General features: G+C 41.6%; 1 long non-coding RNA gene across 3 annotated transcripts; it reads right to left on the bottom strand.

Annotated features, from left to right (window-relative positions):
• Nucleotides 1-10,887: 10,887 nt before the first annotated feature.
• LOC143019542 (uncharacterized) lies at nt 10,888-17,147 on the bottom strand. Of its 3 annotated transcripts, XR_012965822.1 has the most exons (7): nt 16,920-17,147; nt 16,708-16,744; nt 16,498-16,532; nt 16,288-16,322; nt 15,980-16,113; nt 12,492-12,596; nt 10,888-12,331 (listed from the first exon to the last, which is right to left on the bottom strand). It is a non-coding gene; the product is annotated as an uncharacterized LOC143019542 (long non-coding RNA). The 3 variants fall into 3 exon arrangements; XR_012965821.1 differs by lacking the exon at nt 16,708-16,744 and having other exon boundaries at nt 10,889-12,331; nt 16,920-17,145; XR_012965823.1 differs by lacking the exons at nt 16,498-16,532; nt 16,708-16,744 and having other exon boundaries at nt 10,890-12,331; nt 16,920-17,145.
• Between the last annotated feature and the right edge of the window lie 159 nt (nt 17,148-17,306).

Genomic DNA, 17,306 nt, shown 5'->3' on the forward strand with positions numbered 1-17,306 from the left:
TTGGATTTTGCTTATCAATAGAGCCCATAAGTCGGAGAGCTCCTCTCAGTATTAGCCCATGCTTTGGCGGGCTTTTGCTAAGCTCCTCCCACAATACACTGGGTTCACCCAATATTGCATTTAGTTTATATTTAAACACCGCAAGATTTTATTTGTTTACTTATTATTTTGGTTAATAGAGCTCCATAAGTCGGGGAGCTCCTCTCGGTATTAGCCGATGTTTTGGCGGGCTTTTGCCAAGCTCCTCCCACAATACACGAGTTCACCCAACAGATAGCATTATTGTTTATATTTAAACACCGCAAGGATTATTTTATTTATTTATTAATATTATCATTTGCTTAATAGAGCTCCATAAGTCGGGTAGCTCCTTTCGGTATTAGCTGAAGTTTTGGTGGTCTTTTTGCTAAGCCATAGTACACTGGGTGCACAAAAAAAGGCATTACATAACAACGCGAAGATGATTTTTCCAAAATTTGATTTTGCCAACAATAGAGCCCCATAAGTCGGGTAGTTCCTCTCACTATTAGCCGAAGTTATGGCAGGGTTTTTGCTATGCTCTATCACAGATCACTTGTGACTCGTAAACTTCAGCTGAATTATACATATACATAAACAACTGATTAACTAATAAATAAATTACAGTTGGAAGGAGCGGAGTGATTTGGGAGAGTATTACCGACTTCGTAATTGAGTTTCGAAACTCTGAAGCTTTAAAACTCAGAAACCCCGAAGCGCAAAGGGTAATAGACAGACAGAGCTGGTGGGAGTCGGAACTACTGGAGCTAAAATACGGTCTAGCCGGCGTACCTCCGTATCACCATCGAGACTTCGTTCTGCATCGAATCGTCTGGGTGAGCTTGGACCAGTGGAAGAAGTACGGCCGGCAAGGAGCTGCAGGCTGGACCAGTAAACTCGCCTCATCTTTCGACTTGGCGAGTGAATCTCCCCCCTCCCCCACCTCCAGTGATAGGTTTCGTCGATGTTAGTTACACACAGCTGGAAGAAACCTGTGAAGTACTGACTCCCGTAACAGTGTTGACTGCCATAGTTGTGATAGTGTATTCCGTAAAAATTGTGAAAGTTTTGAACTTTGAACATTGTGGACATTGCGAAGGGCCGGTTGCTGTCGTTCGCCGGTGAGATTTCGCTGTACTAACTCACCTGGTTGGCCACCCTGTTCTTGACCAGCATACTGCTCGAAGGAGATAAGCTTTGGGTACACCAATTAATGAAGGAGCTGAAATTACACCCAGATGATTGGCGCAATTATATGCGCATGGACTAATCAACATATTACGAAATTCTGAATTTGGTCACTCCAATCATTATTGTAAAGACAGTTATGAAAGTCCATTGGCCCTTATGAACGGCTGAACACAACATTGTGCTTTTAGCAACGGACAGATCTCTGCAAGACGAGATTTTCAGCTCCCGCCGCAACTAGCACATTATCTAGGATTATACCAGAAACTTGAGTAAATTTTTAGTTTCGACCATGGGCGCAATATAGCAATAGATTTTTTAAAATTATTATTATAATGTATCAACGTAATATACAATTTTGTGGGCGGAAATGAAAAAAAAAGTACCAAAACAATTTCGTAAGTAACGAAGTCGTGTCGGACGAATGGTACGCCATGTTTATGATGGATGCTGACGTCGAAGAAATGAAAGGATGATGAATTCGTCTAACCTAAACTAACCTATGTTTAATAAATCATTACCTGCAAATAAAATGTCATCCGGCTCGTCCTCGTGAGAGACGTTGGCGGGCTTTTCTTAAATTCCTATTAGAATATTCTTTAGATTTCACCTTCCACAATGCCATTTGCTTCCTATATATGTCAATGAAATCTACCATAATTTACCTTTCCTTGTCCTTAACAGCACACGTATCATTCATTTTGGAAATAATCGGGAAGTCTGTAACTGAAGGATCTGCTATAGATGCCTCTGCGAGATTTGAGTATGTATGACGGTTGGAGACTGAAGTGTTCAGACGTTCATGCTGTGAGGGTGCGAAGAAAAATACATACTTTAGCTACTGTAGGATTGATAGGTGATACAAGTGAAAAACTAGTAAGACTTTTTTGGCGGATAAACAGGAATCAGAAACAGGAAATGACGAGGATAAGGTGATAGTCTAGTAAATAATATACTTATTTCATATCGATAGTAGGCATTTCAATTATGCTGAAATCTGGCAAGCCAAACGTCGAGGTTGCACAGATTGAAACATGCAAATATCCAGTACTCCACGATGGGATCATTTTTTATAACTGCATATCCTCTTAAAAGGTAACATGACAAATTTGAAAACTCGGCCACTTGCTTCTGCCAATTAGTGGCATACGAAGTAGCGTCATGAAATTGCTTGCTCATACAGAATAACGAAGAGGTGCTGCAACAACAAAAATGTCCTGATGGAAGCCAGAAGGAAATGTGCTACCAGGAATGGAAGGGGTTAAAAGATTATCTATACAAACGGGCTTCCCCTTTACAGGGGAGGTAGCCAGCCAGGGGATGCACCACCCATCAACCATTTATCTATTCTTTGCTCATTGTGGATGAAGGCATCCTTTCCCACTGCCCAATTCAGAAGCAATAAAATAGGACACGTTGAAATGGCAGCTGCTGTTAAAACTTACCACAGCATTACAGCTAATTTTACCGGTCAATATGACAACTGAAAAATTAAGTGGGGCCTTGCTTTGCATTTGACTTCTTCTCAGCAAGAGAATGAAAAGAAAAATACCATCGGTGGCATGGGAACCAGCTAAAACTGGCGAGTTTTACGACAAATTAATTGCACTTGCATCTGACAGAATCTTAAGTGTCGTGGATGATTTATATATATTATATATATATATATATATATATATATATATATATATATATATATATATATATATATATATATATATATACACACACACCAACTGGGGTGCTGGAATGCAGATTATAGACAAGTCTGATGTGTTGCATTTGTATGCTTGCGACTTTTCTTCTTGTGAGCCACAAACGAAAAAATCAAACTATAGCACCGAACTACCAGAGAAGAGGACCAAATTATTTCCAAATACACAAAAATCTTCCCTGGCCGACATACTTGATGTAATGACGCAGTGAGAACAGGGCAATTTTATTTTTCCACATGCCTGTTCTTTATTGAATCTGTCATTTAAATATTGTATCCAATGGAATAGGTCGGGCACATCTAATGAAATGCCTTCACGTCATGAGGAAGACAAAGAACAGATAGAAGGGGGCTCAGGAATCTAAATGAGAATATTGTATTATTTTTTTTTTTTAACAAATTCGGAACTGGCTACTGCTGTTACTAATGCAAGGGATATAATAAAACATTGCATTAATATAATTTCACTAATTTTATGTTGTTTCATAAATTTTTCAGAACCGAATACTAAATTTCCAGTTCTGTTCAGACGGCTATAAATACTGTACAGGTGTAGCCAATGATTTTGACAAAAACTATTTTTTCTATTTTAAGAGTATTTCAAAATATACCTATGCCTAATGACTAACAGTTTATATAACTTAACAGAATTGCTTTATAGTGGTAAAAAAAAGACCTTAATTACAACACTTTAATTATTCATCAACTTGGTTTTTCCTAAAACACTGAAAACAAATTTCTACAAGTTTAAAAACTGATATAGGCATTTGAACTGCAGAAATAGTCATAAGGTGATTAACACGTTTACTTCAATATATTGTTCTAATTTGTTTATTTATATTTTTAACAATTTTATCTTTTCCAGATTCTTTAACCAATCTTAATCATGGTAATTTCAAAAGCCAAAAGGGAAACCATCATTCATCTCCACCAGAGTGGTCTTTCAACAAAGGAAATTGTGTCATGCCGAACAGTATACAGATTGATAAAACAATTCAAAGAGACAAAATGCACAGTGGTAAAAAAAGCCCCTGGCAGGAGAAGGCTGTCGTCAGCTCGTCAAGATAGGGCTTTGGTGCGCCATTCGTTACGGGAAAGGACTGCCAGCAGTTCAGAGCTTGTTTTAGAATGGGAGAAGGACGGTGTCCATTCCTCAGCACGAACAGTTCGACGTCGACTCTTGGACAATGGACTTGCCTCAAGGAGAGCTGCAAAGAAACCTCTCCTGACAGCAAAGAACATAAGAGACCGGCTCGCTTTTTGCAGAAAATACCAGCATTGGACTGCTGAACAATGGTGCAAAGTCATTTTCTCTGATGAAGCTCCGTTTCCCCTTTTTGCTACCTTCGGAAAAAGCCTCGTTCGACGACGAACAGGCGAAAGATTTAACAAGGAGTGTGTCGTTCCAACGGTGAAGCATCCTGCCACTCTTCATGTCTGGGGTTGCTTTTCAGGTAAGGGAACTGGAGCACTAACAGCAATGAATTCGGCCTGGTAACTGGAAGTCCTGAACGCTCATCTCCTTCCAACGTTTGCTGATCAGTTTCCCGACAATGAGGTTGCTTACCAACATGATGGCGCGCCCTGTCACAATGCAAGAGTAGTCACAAAGTTTCTTGATGATCATGGAGTAGAGATTTTGGGTCCTTGGCCTGGAAACTCAGCTGATCTGAATCCATTCGAAAATTTGTGGTCAATCGTCAAATGTCGAGTGAACAGTAAGAAGCCAACAAAGTTAACCCAACTTGGAGCCTTAATTGAGTGGAAATCAATTGACCAAAATGTCATCATAACATTAGTCCACAGCATGCCGAAGCGCATCAAAACCGTTTTGAAGCGTGGCCAACATTGCGAGTAATTGCTCTTTTGTTGTTATAATTGTCTTTGTGAGCAATTTATGTTATTATTTATCCTTAATAATGTTTTCCGGAAGTGAAAAGTAAAAAAAAAAAAAAAAAAAATACGCTTAACGACACCTCAGACTAATGAGAAAATCACAATATTTGCTTTTGCCAAAATCACTGGCCACACCTGTATGTGCATAAAAACAACTTCCAGCCATTCCTTCCCTCTCATGCTAGACTCATCTTGGCACCTGGATGATGGGTCATCCCTGCATCTTGCCCACTGCCCTGAGTCTGAAGACAACACATCCACAGCAAGGTCGCTTTGTTAACTTTGCAATCCCTCTCTCCGTCCCTTCATGTAGGAAAAGAGAAGACTGAAATCCCTTCGGGCTACATCAAATTATTTCTCACACACACACTCCCTCATCCATCATCTATATGCTATTCTCCATTCATCCCTATCTTGTCCTCTGCCAACGTTCCCCTCTTCCCCAAGGCCCCCTTTACTCCATCCATCCATCTCGTACTAAGTTGACCCTTTGTGTTCACTCCTTCCACACCTCTTTTACTATCTTCACTCATTCTTTCCATGTGTCCAAACCATACTAATACCCTTTCATCAACCCTATCTCCCAACTCCATTTCCACCCCTGTTCTCCTCCTCACTTCTCACTCTAGTAAACCCCATCATAATTATCGGGCACCTCATCTCAAATACATTCAAACTTCTCTTAAGATTCATGTTTCTGACACATAGGAATAGGGGGGGGGGGGGGTTATCAGAATATAGTTTAGGCAATAGAAACAACTTGGGAACTGAAAAGAATCACCAAAGCAGGTGGAGGGAAGATAAGCTTTACAAATAGCATAAGCATAATTAACAAAATTGATTTGCTGCGAGGTAAAGCATGCGTAGAGAATAATTCACTGTGAAACAGCCAAAAAATCGTCAGGGGTTTCTCAGCTGATTTAGACTAATATTGGTGTTCTGAGTCCGAATATCACATTGGTTTTGCTCAATCAGGTCAACTTTTTGAGATACAGCCATAGGCCTACCTGACGAGCTATACATATGATAATTTGAAGGGTTTTGAGTTCAATCCTATTTTTCTTGAAGAATATAGCGAATTATTCATATATAAATGGTTGCTTCTGGTGTGTTTGTTTGAAATTGACTAATTGACTTATTTCTTTCTTTTCAGGGTATTGATATGGCTTCGGCGCGACGGTCATGCAGGAATAATCCTGACATTTTCTGCTACATTTGCGGAGAATACACGCTGTCAATGCACAGGAAGAGCATCACAAGCTTTGTGAAGCGCGCATACCAGGCTTACTTTCAAGTCAAGCTGGGTGACCAAGATAAGTCCTGGGCACCGCACACGGTGTGCATGACGTGCGTGGAATACCTCCGGCGGTGGACGAAGGGCACGAAAACTTCACTGAAGTTTGGGATTCCGATGGTTTGGAGGGAGCCGTCTGACCATGAATCGGATTGTTACTTCTGCGCCATCAATACTACTGGCATCAACCGGAAGAATCGGAGCAGCCTCCAGTACCCCGACCTTCCATCTGCCCGCCGTCCAGTTGCTCACTGCGAAGAACTTCCTGTACCAGCGTGCAGAGAGCTTCCTGACAGCGACGACGAGGCCACCACTGCATATGAGGGAGGAGATACAGAAGAGTATGAAACACAAGATGGTCCGCAGCCCTTTTCACAATGTGAGCTTAATGATCTGGTTCGGGATCTCAGCTTGTCGAAGACTTCCGCCGAGCTGTTGGCCTCCAGACTCAGAGAAAAATTTAGTCGGCGAGGACGCGCGTATCACGTTCTTTCGTAGAAGGCATCAGGACTACATGGGCTACTTCTGCCAGGAGGAAGACCTCGTGTACTGCCGAGATGTCGCCGGTCTTCTTGTTAAACTCGGCGCTCCTCAATATGATCCGAGAGATTGGCGACTCTTCATAGACAGTAGCAAGCGCTCTTTGAAGAGTGTGCTCATCCACAACGGGAACGAGTTCGCCTTAATTCCTCTTGCGCACTCCACAACTCTCAAAGAGAAATATGAAGCAGTCAAGTACGTGCTCGACAAAATCCAATATGAGCAGCACCAATGGCTCATCTGCGTCGACCTTAAGATGGTGAACTTTCTACTTGGTCAGCAGTCCGGGTACACAAAGTACCCATGCTTTATATGTAAGTGGGACAGTCGAGACAGAGCCCAGCACTATGTGAAGAAAGAGTGGCCGGCGCGAGAGCAGTTAGTACCTGGGGCGAGCAACATCATAAACGAACCTCTTGTTGACCGGGAAAAGATTTTGTTCCCACCGCTTCACATCAAGCTTGGGTTAATGAAACAGTTCACGCGCGCTCTGGACAAGGATGGGAGGTGCTTCAACTACCTGTGGCGAGCCTTCCCTGGAGTGACCATTGAGAAGCTGAAGGCCGGCATTTTCGATGGCCCACAGATACGGCAGCTCATCAAGGACACAGAGTTCGAAAACTCCATGAACACGCTAGAGTGCGCCGCCTGGAGGTCGTTTGTGCAGGTGGTGAACAACTTCCTGGGGAACAAGAAGGCAGCAAACCATGCCACACTCATCAACAGCATGATAAAGAACTTCCAAAACCTCGGGTGTTTGATGAGTATAAAGATGCATTTCCTGTTCTCACACATGGAGAAGTTTCCTGAAAACCTTGGTGCGGTCAGCGACGAGCAGGGAGAAAGGTTCCATCAGGACATGCGTCAAATGGAGGAGAGGTACCAGGGGAGGTGGGACGCAGTCATGCTCGCGGACTACTGCTGGTCGCTGAAGAGAGACAACCCAGCAGCTGCTCACACACGGAATTCGAGGAAACGGCGATTTACGCCGTGAACTCCGAACTTTTGTGTCACGTAACGCTCATCAAATGTAATCGAGTATATAAAAAATGAATGAATTTGGATACGTTGACTTTTATTTCCCCAGGAAAACGGAAAAACCGAATTTTTATGATCCGCAGAAATTGGGTTTTTGGACGAAAAATAGTTTTTTTCTTAAATGTCTGTAGCGAACAATCCTGTCCTGATTGAGAAAAACCAAGGGCATTTTCGGACTCAGAGCATCACAATTAGTCTAATTCCGCTGGAAAACCCTGGACGATTATAATCATTATAGCTGTTACTGAATCCTGGATCAACATGGCTGAAACATTTCCTTCCGGAAATCGAAATGGAAGGAAAGTTTCACAAGGATAGGGTTGGCAGTATAACTTTCCGTTAAAAATACAATACTGTATTATCAACAATTCAATTAAGAGGACTGTACAGAATCTATTTGGGTAGATATTATAGGCAAGAATAACAGTTATTATTGATGTATTGTGACCTAACCTCAGCATTGAGCAGACTGATCCCCTAATTCATGAAATTCGCATAGCGTCCCAGTACAAAGACGTTGTGTTCATGGGAGATTTTAATTATAGCACTGGACTGGGAAACTTTAAATGGAGTTCAGGAAACGAAGAAATTCCTAGATGTGGTGCAGGATTTCCTAAAACAAGTGATTACCAATCCTATGATGGGAGAAAATACTCTAGTTACTTTTAACTAATAATGAGCACCTAATGAGTAACGTAAATGTGGGAGATAGTCTAGGGTCTAGCGATCATCAAGAAATAAGATTTAATATTATTTGGGAAGAATTAAAATGTATAACATCCAAGTACCAGACTTCAGGAGAGCAAACTTTGACATAAAAACCCATTTGAAATTGAACATGAAATGCTATACAGACGTTTCGGACATTGTCGACGCAGTCAGGTCTCGGTACATGACCAGGGGTTGGGTCACGGGGGGCAATATGCATACCTTGTGTCAGGTCACTTGGGGGTGAGGCTCAACAGACAGGTCAGCAATTTGGATGAAATGTATAGCAATCTGATCTAATCATTAATGCACAAAATACATTTATCCCCCTGAAGTCAGTATGGAAATATAGTAATACTCCCAAATGGATGACGGACAGATTGAAACATGATCGTAATGAAAAGGACTTTACGTAAAAATAAAAGATGAGGAAACACACCTTAGATCAATATACAATGAAATGGCAAAGCTGGTTTAAAAGAATGCATGTACAGCAAAACTTAATTATGAAATTAAGGTTGCCAGCCATGCAAGATCCAACCCAAAGGGTTTCTTTCCTCTCTATACTACAAAAAATCCATACATACATATACCAAGGCCTTTTCCTCCTTACTAGGGAGGCAGCCAAAAAAGGAAAAGGCATGAAATCATTCCCACCTGTTCCATCCCCGGAAACACTCCACACCCCTCCCATCTTAGCACTCCTAGCTGACTACAAAAAATAAAAATAGGACCAATTAAAAAAGACGAGTTTAACAATTATTTTCTCTGTGTTTAGTAATGAGAGGTTAAATCAGAGGGGATGAAAAAAGTAGTCCAATATCAGCATTAGTAAAGTAGATAGAAAAATTTAAAGCTACAAAATCCCCGAGTCTAGACGAAATTTTTCCGAGAATGCTTAGTGTGTTAATTTGAAATCTACTACACTGGTTTTGTTCCCATTGCTTGGAGGCAGGCAAATGTTCCTGTTTTTAAGAAGGGGGAGAGATTGTCTATATGAAACTACAGGCCAATCAGTTTGACATTGGTTATAGGAAAAATGCTTGAATCCGTAACAGTAAACGGACTTGGAGAACACATCTAGAGACAATTTAATTCGCAATACACAGCATGGTTTCTCCAAGGATAAGTCATGTGACTAATCATATTACACTAAAGTATATAAGGTGGCAGATAATGATAATTACGATGTTATTTCCCTTGACTTTAGCAAAGCGTTTGGACAAGATGCCACCCCAGAGACTACTAAATAAAATCAAAGCCCATAGCATAGAAGGAAGTGTTAGAATGGATTAGAGCTTGGATTAGTAACAGAAAACGGCAGGTCACCATAAATGGAATAAAATCTAGGTGGGGCAATGTTACTAGTGGGGTCCCCCAGGGCTCGGTTTTGCGTCCCTTGTTGTTCATGTACATAAACTACTTAAACAATGGGATAGTGATGTTAGTCAATGACACTAAAATAGGATAGCGAGTCCAGGCCTTAAAACTGCATTAACGCCAGGAATATAGCTAACAGAGCATTAGGCTTCTTTGCTATGACTAACGAATAGAAGTGCAGAGGTAATTATCAAACTCTATCTAGCGATAGTTGACCCATCCTTAACTATGCGGTACAGTTTTGGTCTTAGTTCTACAGAATGGACATCAATTCACTAGAATTGGTACAGAGAAGAATGACAAATGATACATGGACTCAGAAATTTGCCTTATGATGAGAGGCTCGGGCACCTTAACTTACGTAGAGTGCAGGGTGATCTAATGGAGGTGTTTAAGTGGAACAAAGGCTTCAACAAGGTCATCATATTAAAACAACACGGCAGGACTCGCAGTAATGGTTTTAAACTGGACAAATTCTGATTTAAGAAGGAAATAGGCAAGAATTGGTTTACTAATACGATGGTCAACGAATGGAATAGACTTTGTAACCATGTAGTAAGCACTGAAACTATCAGTTGTTTTCATGAACGATTAGACAACTTTATGGATGGGGATGACAGGTGGTGATGGATATGGAGCTGCCTAGTGTAGGCCTTATGGTCTCTTGCAGTCTCCTTCATTCTTATGCACAGTGCTGTCGTCACAATCACTCCTCTTAACATCCATTTCTCTTTACACTTTTTAATCCACCAAGGCATTTACTCACTTCTCTCAATCTACATTCTATCTCCACCTCCACTCCTCCATTTCCAGTCACATTCGCACCCAAGTATATCAAACTATTCACTTCCTCTATTCTCTCTCCCTTAATACTCGCTTCCAGTCTGCTGCCACTTTCTCAGCTTGTAAATAATAATAATAATGATTCATGGTGTACTCAGTGTAGCCATTGGCTGAGAGTATACCATTTATATTACAATACAGTAGACCCTCGTTTTACGCGGGGGTTAGGGACCGGGAACCCCGCGTAAAGCGAAAATCCGTGTAAAATTCCGCCACTGAAGGAGATATACCAAAACAATCATTAGAACCCTAATCATTTTATTTCCACAATGAATTGCCATATTGAACAAAATAATAAAATAGAAAAACAATACAATACAAACAAAAGAACAAGAAAAAACAGTGCATGAAATGAATATATGTAGAAGGGGTAGTAGTCTAGGTAGCAGTCTAGTCAGACTCGGCATCAGAATTAGCTGGACCACCACGTTTCTGTAAAAACATGGTGATGGGCAATTGTACTCGGCACTTTTTCATGTCCTGCAAAACAGCTTTGTAGGGTGCCATAACAGTCGATGCCATTCTGCGCCGCAATTGCCCCTCACCCAAAAATCCGCATAAATTCAAAACCGCGCATAAAAAATCCGCGTAAAACGAGGGTCTACTGTACTTACAATGTATTGTATGCATACCTTGATCCTAAAACGAGCAAGTTTACTTAGGTTATAGGTGTGCAAGGTGAGGCAGGCCCTAAACTTCCAAAGGATTTCATCGATGGAAATGTTTTTCAGGCAGACCAATGAAACCTGTGGCCAAAAAGTTAAATGACTGGCCTCAGCTTCCACAGCCTATCCTGCTCACTTGGCTCTATGTTATTTGCAATATTTGCAATGTGGTTTTATGAAATCTGATCAAAACTTAAGTGGAGCATGGTGCTCCAAAATATTGGCATGTGGAGCACGGGACCTAAGGCCCAGTAGTTCTGTAACCTGGGTGACTGTAGGGGTCCAGATGCCCAACATGGCGAGTCTATCGCTATGGTAAGGCAGGAATACTACTGCTCAACTGTGTATCCCAGTTCCTTCCACACAGGGTGGCAGTTTACAATTACCAGGTCATACACGTGGAGGGGCTTTTTATACTACTTTCTCTATCAACTGACTGAAAGGTGCTACATAGCCAGCTGGTCCTCAAGATACACTGTGCATATTTGGTGACAAATGCTGGTTCTCAAGCACCTGAATCTCCACCATGGTGGAACTCCTGTAATAGACGTTCCCAGACCTTTCCACCTTGAGCGTGGACATGAACTACCTGTTGGTTCTGGTGATACCAACAGCATCCATCCTTCAGGCCTGCGACATATAACAGTTGTCAATGTACACAATGCACCCCCTATTAAAGAAGTTTCTGGCCACCATAAAATCCACCATTGCCTTCTGTGAAGAAGGGAGGTCACCTTTATCCTCCCTTGTGTACACCTAGACAGCAACATATTCAGTGGCAGGCCTGGAACTCTCAATCTATAGACCTGTAGAACAACAAGGATTCAGTTGAGTATCCACATACTGAAACTATACACTAGCACCAACAGTATTATATACAATATTTATATTGTAAGCATACATTGAAGTTGAATCTAGCATGTTTACTGGGGTTGTATGTGCAGAGGCTGAGGCAGCCTCTAAATTTCCAGTCCAATAATATTCCCATTAATGTTTCCCTTCTGCTATGACCAGACACCATTCTTTAACTGCAATAGTCAATCCAACCTGTTAAAAAGAAAAACTAGTCAATACCAAGATGATGAAATATGACCATATACAAATGCAGCAATGCTCATGTGTAGCAAGTCTCTTCACTGAATCAGGCCACTACTTTCACTAATCATTGCAAGTGTACTAAGCTAAGCAAAACATTCCAACTACTCACCTTGACTTGTATACTTCATTTGTGGAGACCACGGTCATACATGACAATTCCAAGAGTGCAGCTATTTAAGTTCCCATGCCTCTACATTCACATCTGAGTGCTCAGCTGAAAAACAAGAAAATTAATTTAAATACTTTTACATTCTTGGGATTAATGCTATTCACTAAATTTTTCCAATACATATATGCATACTAAATTTCCCCTTTTTATATGGAAGGTAGCTAAGTCACACCCACTTTCTCCAGTCATCCACTTATGTCCTTCCCATCTTAGGATTCCATGGATGAAGGGTCATTCTGTCACTCAATTTAAAAATTATATATCCCACCACAAGTAACTAAGACTGATGGAACAACAAATGGGTGTTGGATGGGTGAAGAGTGGGTACATGTCTTGAAAATGGCACCCCACTTGCAAGGAATTGTATGTATTTTCTACCAAACAATCCACCAATATATTATCCTAACTCCCACAAGAAACTTGCAAGCCAATGGCATTCAGCTGAAACCAATCTAGAGATTTTGTGCAGCTTTCTGGAGTAGGTATGTAGTATTAACCCCTTCCATACGGTGCCGCACAAGTAGGCGTCATGGGGAGCGAGTGTATTCGCGAGGCTGCCATATCGGCGTCTTGATTATATTTATTGTAGTCGCCCCTCCATAATGACATTCTTTCTAATTCTTTTGTAATCGCATTTTCTATGGTTATCAAAATTCACGGGTGAAGAGAGAACGATCGATATAAGCGGTGACTATATTTTATGATGCGAGTATTATTACGACACGTCGTACGGCTGGCATTGGCTGCTGCCACCGAGATCTAAGTCCATGACGCCTACGTGTGCGGCACCGTATGGAAGGGGTTAAGTGCTGCCTTCCTTGTGGTGGTTGGGCCTTGTACAATTGGCATCTGCCTGTAAACAGGGGTGAACAGCACTGTGAAGAATGTGTCACCCACATAGTTAAATACACGAGGTTATGTGATGAAGAAGACAGCAAATACAGGAGTATGTTAAGGAGTAAAAGAAACAAGGGACACTGTAAAGATAAGCAACCCCAGAGTATCTATGTAAAGATAAGCTACTCCACATATTAACATGTAAAGAGTAGTAGTCCCATAAACAAGCTTTTAAACAACCACCCCAACAGTACATACATATACCAAGGCTTCTTTCCCCCTTACCAGGGGGATAGCCAAAAAGGACAAGGCACAAAAACATTCCCACCCATTTCATCCCCGAAAACACTCCACACCCCTCCAATCTTAGTACCTCCTAGATGACGGGTCATCCCTGCACCCTGTCCACTGCCCTGGGTCAGAAACAGTGTCGCAGGACACAGCACATCCACAGCAAGGCCGCGTCATTAAATCGGCGACCCCCCCATATAAAGGAGAGGACGGGGAGAAATCCCTTCGGGCTGCGTCAAAAATTTTTGCTCACATACACTACCTCACCCCCATTCCCCCGTCCAATCCACCTCATGCATCACAACATTTTCCATATACAACCATTCTCCATTCACCCGTCTTCTGTCCTCTCCCGTCCTTCCTCAACAGACATTCCCCTCTTCCCCAAAGCCCCCTTCACCCCATCCATCCATCTCATCCTAGGACGTCCCCTCATGTTCACTCCCTCCACATCTGCCTTCCATACCTCTTTTACTAGTCTTTCTTCACTCATTCTTTCCATGTGTCCAAACCATCCTAATACTCTTTCATCAACCCTATCTCCCAGCTCCCTTTCCACCCCTGTTCTCCTCCTCACTTCCTCATTTCTCACTCTATCTAGCCTAGTAACCCCCATCATACTTCTCAGACACTTCATCTCAAATACATTCAAGTTCCTTCTCTCTTCCTCTCTCATGTTCCATGTTTCTGCTCCATACAGTGCTGTTGGCACAATCACTCCTTCATACAGTCTCCTCTTAGCATCCATTCCCAGATTACTATTCCTCATTACACTTTTTAAACCACCAAGGCATTTACTCGCTTCTCTCAATCTACATTCTACCTCCACCTTCACTCCACCCTTTCCTGCCACATTTGCACCCAAATATCTAAAACTATCCACTTCCTCCAGTTGCTCTCCCTTAATGCTCACTTCCAGATTACTGCCACTTTCACCCCTTGTACATCATCACCTTACTTTTACCCACATTTATCTTCAGCTTTCTTCTATCACACACTCTCCCAAACTCTGTCACCAGCTTCCTCAATCCCTCCTCCGATCCTGCCCCAACAGTGATGCCATTTAATCAAGGGCGTTTGATTAGGATAAGCTTATTATGACCAGCCACCCTCAATATTAGCTTACAAGTTAAACAACTCTTAGGTAGTCTAAGGTTGTGAATCATTAATGCCCAAAACAAGTAAATGCCTGGTTGGAAAGAAATATGAAAGTGACAGAGTGCAGTGAAGGCATGGGTGAAGGGTGGGTGCAGGCTTTGGCTAGTCATCCCAATGAGAAAGGAGAATAGGGACTGTGAGGGAGTTGCATTCACCAGTAATGCATGCCCATCAGCATCGACGTCGGCACCTCCAAAGGTGCCCAGGGACCGAACACCTAGGAGTCACCAGCTACTCCAAGGTCAAGCCCCACCCGCATCGGGTCCGACAAGTCTCTCGGAACATCTGCAGCTCCCAGTTGTGCTCAGTGTCTCTCAAGGGATAGTTATTGTGAAGGTCATGACATTCCGGTGAATATAAGGGTAACTGGGAGTTCAAAGACCGACCACCTCTGGAACCAATGGAAGAATCTCCTGCCACCTTCCCTGCTGTGACAGATGGCCTCGGGAACTTTAAAATAAGTCGATGAAACTTTCCCGAGTTTGCCTTCAGCCTGGCGTATGCCCCCTACATTCCCAACAGAACTAAGATGAGAGGGGGGAAAGGGTGGTGGATGGGAGTGTGTATATGCCTTTTGCTGTGTCTTGCTATATTGCTTTTGACCCAGGGCAGTTAGCAGAAGCAGGGATGATCCATCATCCATGAGTAGCTGAGATGGGAGGGGTGAAGAGGGTGGTGGAGTAGAGTGAAATGGGTGGGAATAGGTTTGTTCCTCTTGACTTAGCTACCTTCCTTTTAAGGAGGGAAATAAGCTCTTGGTAGACAGACTTTGGCTGCCTCCCTGGATAGGGAAAAAAAAAAAGCCCCTGGTATAGGTAGCTTTACCAATAGGCTTCTTCACCCTCATATAGGATGTAACCAACCTTTAAGCTGCATCAAAATTTCATCCATACACAGCCAGTCTACTTATTCCTATCTCCAGCCCTCTACCTTGTTTGCTTGGACATTCCCCTCTTGCTCAAAGACACATTAAATCACAGCACTAAGATAAGTGGGAGGGTGGAGGGGAGTGGAGTGTATTTAGGTTAGGAATGGATGGGAATGGTTTTATGCCTTTTTTTTTTGTTACCTCCCTTGTAAGGGGGAAAAAAGCCTTGGTATATGTACTAATACTAAATCAAGCAAGAATATTCTTGACTTACCTTTGTACATGCTTCATTGAAACAGTTTCAATACACCTGTTATGAGGCTACTACTGGTGCAAGTTTCAGTAATTCTAAAATCCATTATGCTCTGCAGCACATTTCACTAGTTAGCATTTGTCCTGGCTTCCAAACTGTTAAAAATAAAGAAAAACGTTAACAAACCATAACCAAAGGACTCCTATGTATGTGCATGTGGATGACAACTCATGTGTAGCAAGTCTCTTCACTGAATCGGTCCACTACTTTCACTAATCATTGCAGGTACATCTTAAAACTGAACTCAAATGCACTTCTCAATCACTTACCTCTATATATATATGCAGGTGTCCTGGCTTCCAAACTGTTAAAAATAAAGAAAAAAAGTTAATAAACCATAACTAAAGGACTCCTATGTATGTACATGTGGATGACAACTCATGTGTAGCAAGTCTCTTCACTGAATCGGTCCACTACTTTCACTAATCATTGCAGGTACATCTTAAAACTAAACTCAAATGCACTTCTCAATCACTTACCTCTATATATATATGCAGGTGTCCTGGCTTCCAAACTGTTAAAAATAAAGAAAAAAAGTTAATATACCATAACCAAAGGACTCCTATGTATGTGCATGTGGATGACAACTCATGTGTAGCAAGTCTCTTCACTGAATCGGTCCACTACTTTCACTAATCATTGCAGGTACATCTTAAAACTAAACTCAAATGCACTTCTCAATCACTTACCTCTATATATATATATGCAGGTGTCCTGGCTTCCAAACTGTTAAAAATAAAGAAAAAAAGTTAATAAACCATAGCCAAAGGACTCCTATGTATGTACATGTGGATGACAACTCATGTGTAGCAAGTCTCTTCACTGAATCGGTCCACTACTTTCACTAATCATTGCAGGTACATCTTAAAACTGAACTCAAATGCACTTCTCAATCACTTACCTCTATATAAGCTTCATTTATCGAAACAAAGGTTCTATACACCAGTTCCAAAAGATCACTTCTGAGGCAGGTTTCAATAGTTCAGGATTCCACAAAGCTCTGCTGGAAAAATTTGAATTTTGTCTTAAACTGACCAAACAACTCCCTTGCTCTCATATTTGAAGAATATACTCATTGGTGTAAGGTTCCTCACTAAATCAGTCCACTACTTTCAATAATCATTGAGAAAATTTGGATTCACATGTTCCAATACTTACATCCAACAAGTTCCCGATTTACAGGTACTGGGCTGCAACTTCACATCACCTTTTTTTTTTACCTGGTGATTTTCAAGAAAGTTAGATAACTATTACACCTTCACATGTACCTCAGTTTTAACATTATTCA

The sequence above is a fragment of the Oratosquilla oratoria genome, chromosome 37 (assembly GCF_046742065.1).
Source record: "Oratosquilla oratoria isolate Oo_2021 chromosome 37, ASM4674206v1, whole genome shotgun sequence".
Classification (NCBI taxonomy): Eukaryota; Metazoa; Arthropoda; class Malacostraca; order Stomatopoda; family Squillidae; genus Oratosquilla; species Oratosquilla oratoria.